Genomic DNA, 4,853 nt, shown 5'->3' with positions numbered 1-4,853 from the left:
TTAGCATGGGAAGTGAAATAGGGGTGGATTAGGCATCTATGCTAGTGCTGCTGCTGCTGCTTCTTGTTGTCATCATGGTGGTGGCAATGGGGGGTATGGCTGCTGCTCATGGAGGAGGTGCAGTCTCGGGCACAGGCAGTGGCACTGGCACTGCTCCCCTCTCCTTGCTGCTTGTAGAAGCCTCATCCCTTCTAGCTGGAGGAAGGAAGCTGTGTCTCAGTTTGTGGGGTAAAACTTACAGCTCTCCCTCTAACCCCTCTTCTTCCCCTCCCTGAAGGTTGGCCACCTGCCTTTCCACCATGCTTCATGGTGTGTTTCCTGTCTTTCTTTTCTATGGATATATAAATGTATTCAATTTCCTATATAAATTAAAAAATGTAGGTGTGGTGCAATGAAGAAATGTATAAAACCAATAGAAATATTTCTTTCTTCCTATATAAATTCAATAACGTAAGTGTGGTGCAAAGAATAAATGTATAAAAACAAATATAAATATATCTTTCTTCCTATATAGGTTCTATTATGTATGTATGTATGTATGTATGTATGTATCTATGCTGTAAAACTTTAAATGTATAAAAATAAAATATATATGTGTTTGCCTTCCTATATAAATTTAATTCTACAGTAATCCTATCCAATATAAGTATAACATTCAAAAGAATAAATCAATGAATATAATTATAAAATAAAAGCACCTAGCAGAAAAAAAGTATTCTGAAATCCCTCTTGCTAGGATAGCCCAGCCTTGCAAGTAGGGAATCCTTTAGAAGATCAGTGCTAGCCGTACTTGTCTGAGGCTGAGCTGCTGGAACACACAGCTCAGTAAGTGACACCAAGGCAGAAAGCAGGCCAGTTCAAACAATGTGGCCTTTTATGTTGTTTTTTCCATCCTTACCACAGAGCACTGGGATTGGCAGGGACCTCAGGGAATGATGACAGTCATGGACAGCTACAAAGTCAATATGAAAGCAGTCCTTCCCCAACTCTTCCCCTCTCTTCCCCCTCCCTCTCCTTACTTTCTGTTTCCCTGCAGGCAAGGCCAGCTTCAGCTTTGAAACTTGAAATGTTTTGAAAATCTTGAAATGTTTCAACTACCCTCATTTTGTTTTGAGTCTGTTTCAAAGCCCTCTGTTTCATTTCAATTTTGCTGTTTCGCACTTAAAATGAGTGAAAGCAGCATCAAAATGAAACAGCGAGTGAAATTTTGCACAGCCCTGCTAAATATCACTTGGGACACTGTGTAGCAGTGTCCTGCTGACCTTGGACTTTTGGTCATAGTTTTGAAATGGAATGTGATGAAGTTCAGACAGTTTGCAATACTGAAAGAAGTCATGTAACCACTCACTCCAAAGTTTTAAACTACTTGCAAAAAACTGACCATTACGGTGATGCTGCAGCTGTCATCAGGAGATATGTCCACTGCCATGGCATCACACAATGGAGGTTGTGGGGGTCACAGGTGGAGGGTAAATCAGGGGCATGGGGAGACGTACATGGGTGGAGAGGACATACACTATAGGTGGGGGGGGTTGAAGAATTAAGAGCAGGTAGAAAATTAATGGATTATTTCTCTTCCCCATGTTAAAATAATAATTGGTCTGAGTAGACCCATCCTGACCTGAACTCTATGCTGTGAGTGAGGAGGGAGTAGTGAAGGAGGGTAAACAAGAACACACAGCAGCACTTACTGGCTAGAGGCTGGAACACAGTGACCTCTCATGGCAAAGGGGATTAATTAGAAGTCTTTGGAGTCTCTGGCTATTTGCATAAACCAAATCCACAGTTGGAGTGACATAACTGGAAAGTGCCACAAATTAAAACATCTCTGAGTCGTGTTAGTTTAAGGTGCTAAATGGACTTTCGAGTGGCGTGAAATCCCGGGTTGTGCAAACACAAACACAGTTGTGTCGACATAAATGGAAAATATTATTTAATCTACCCATCCCTTTATATGCTGTTTTAAAACTTTTTAGGTCCCTCCCCCAGAGCACTGGGAATGCAAGGGACCTCAGGGCCAGTTGGCAGACACTGACAAGCTACAGATGTCAGTCTGTTTCCCCCTCTTCCCCCTCCCTCTCCTTACTTTACCTTTTCCTGCAAGCCCAGCTTCGAAAACATTCAAAATGCAGAAACATCTTTGAAAGGTTTTGACTTGTTTCATTTAGTTTTGAACATATTGACATGTCTCCTGTTTTGTTTTGGATTCAGAGCTTCAAGCATCAACATGCTCTAAGCATGGCTGAAATGAAACGGTGGTAAAAATTTTCCACGGCCCTACTAAGCACATGCAGTTGGCTAATCACTGGCCAGGCATATGCACATCTACAGACATATGCCTATTTGCATAAGTGTAAGTCAAGATAATGTAGCTGGCCAGGAACCTTGATGAACGGGTGTTAGACACTGTAGGGCCCTCTTATATTTTAGCACAGTAGCCTACTAGGTAGGGCACTTGCCCAGAAGGCAGATTCTACACCCTCCCTACACAGAAAAAGTTTGAAATAGCATTTTTGTGATTTCCCAGCATGGTGTTCTAACCACCATGCCCCAGGGCAGGTATTATCTAGTCCCCTTTTAAGCTCTCTTTTTAAGGGTGACTAGCACCACCATTTTAGGCAAGTGTGGGAAATATGTGGATCCAGAAAGAAAAGAACAAATTTGCAGGTATATGCTTCCTTAAGTAGAAAGGGCTCCTGGGTTGTAGCCTGGACCCTTACTTCTAGTGGGCCAGAAACTCCCAATGTATTTCTTTCCATCCATTTTGTCCAAGCACGACTACATACAAATTACTGTGGCTCAGGTTCAAAAGGAGTGTTGGGAAGGGCACTATATAATACCTAATTTGTGGGGTGATTCGAGCACTATGCTCCAAAATCACACATATGCAGGCTCAATGTCCTTCTGGGGGAAGGGAGTACACAATCTGGGGGCATGTTTTCACATGCTCAGGGGGAGGGGGGTGCTTTAAATAGAGTGTCTTGGAGAACCTCTCTAATTCAAGCTGCACAAGTTCTCATGTATCAGAATCCCCATGCTTCAAAATAGCCATGGGGGTACTTTAACTAAAGCTCATTCAATGAGCTTTAGTTAAAGCACCCCCCACCACTATTTTGAAGGACAGGAACACTGATACACAAGATGTGGAGGCTGGCTGGAGTCCATTAAATAGCACACCAGCTCTGAAGCACTGCAATCTCAGCATGTCAGAGCAGCCTCCTGGCACATCTACAGACACCCTCAATCTCCAACTTCCTGTGCAATTCTCATAACCACTGAGATATTGGAGCTAAAACATGGTAGAGCCCATCTTTGTGATTTTTCTGAACAGTGCTTTAATCCCCTTTCACCTCTGCCCTTTTTGGACTGATATGCTGTTACGTCTCAGCTCTGTATTCTTGGGCAATCGGGGCACAGGATACAGTCTGTCTGACTCACAAAGGACTCACCCCCCCTCCCCTCCTCTACCTAAACGAAACTGATTAAGATGCAGTGAGAGACGCACCTAAGACCCTCACCAGATAAGGGTGACAAGAGTGAATCAACTGCCCTAGGTCTCATTTACATCCGAGATGGAAAACAGAAAGCCTGAAGCAGAGACTGCAGTGAATTCTGGGACCAGAGAAGCAGGAGAGCGCTGCATGATGGGGAATCTGTGCTTCCAATGTTAATCAACCCATGTTCACACACACCCAGCTCAGCATTTATCAGACCAGTTCTAATCTGGATTTGCTAAGGACTTTTCCCCCCCCAGACACACACACACAGCTCTAAGTTTAATAGGCATCTCGGGCCGTACATTCCCCGGTCCCACTATGGGAGGCCTATTTAAACTTGATTGACTAAAACTCGGTTGCCGGGTTAGGGAATGCTGAGGCAAGAGACCGAGTCAGAGGGGGTATGGGCAACATTTGAACAATGGTTAAGCGTTCATCACAGCATCCAGCCTGCTGGAGCCCTAATCCCAGGTGTTGTCATATCTTTCCTGAGACGACTGGTGGGAGTCCTCTCCACAAAAGGTTATGAGTACCCCAATAATTGTCTTAAGTCTGTTAAAAAACTATAGTAAGATCTGGAAAAGTCATGCTAAGCTGAGGCTTGTGCACAACAAGTAAAAATCCAAAATCCTGATGCTGCAAGCTATCTATTGTTCCTGAAGAAACCATGAGATATCCCATCAGTATATCTGCCACCCATAGGAATTTCAAGCTGGCTCCCAAGTATTTGGGTTACTCCCTAATCTTAAGTGTTTCCTGATTATCAATCAGTTTCCTGAGATGGTCCAAACCAGATAACCCCTTGTCAATAGAAAAGACAATGATTTACACTACTGAGGGTGCTTCGAAGCAGCTAAACTGAGGGTATAAAAATCTGTAAGTGTGTGTGCTGCTAGAGGGAGAAGAGGAAGAGGAAAAGGAAGGAAAAGAAGTAGAAGCAGGAGGAAAGAAGGAGAAGAAGAAAACCCCTGTGCTGACACCATCCCCTGTCGTTCTTGGGACGCTGGAAGAACAGATCATCTCTCTCTTCAAGGATTGTGCTACAGACTGTGCCTGTCAGCTTTGCAGCCTGAGTACCGTGGACTAGGTGAGATCCCAGCGTTCTCTGTCTTCTTTCTAGGCATAAACTTCTGAACCTGAACTGTACCCGTTAAGCTTGAGCTAAGTTTCCCCAAATACTTAGTGAAACCAGGGTAGTATTGTCACTGTTGGTGTTTGTTTTTCCTTTGCATGTCTATTACTACTAGTACTATTATATATTTCATATGCTTAGCAATAAATAACTTTTATAGTCAAACTGGTAGTAGTTGGGTATATTTTTCCTTCTCTGCTTCTCTTTCCTCCCATGCTCTGCAG

Source organism: Alligator sinensis, unplaced genomic scaffold, assembly GCF_000455745.1.
Source record: "Alligator sinensis unplaced genomic scaffold, ASM45574v1 scaffold440_1, whole genome shotgun sequence".
Lineage (NCBI taxonomy): Eukaryota > Metazoa > Chordata > Crocodylia > Alligatoridae > Alligator > Alligator sinensis.
This window is presented reverse-complemented; position numbering follows the sequence as displayed.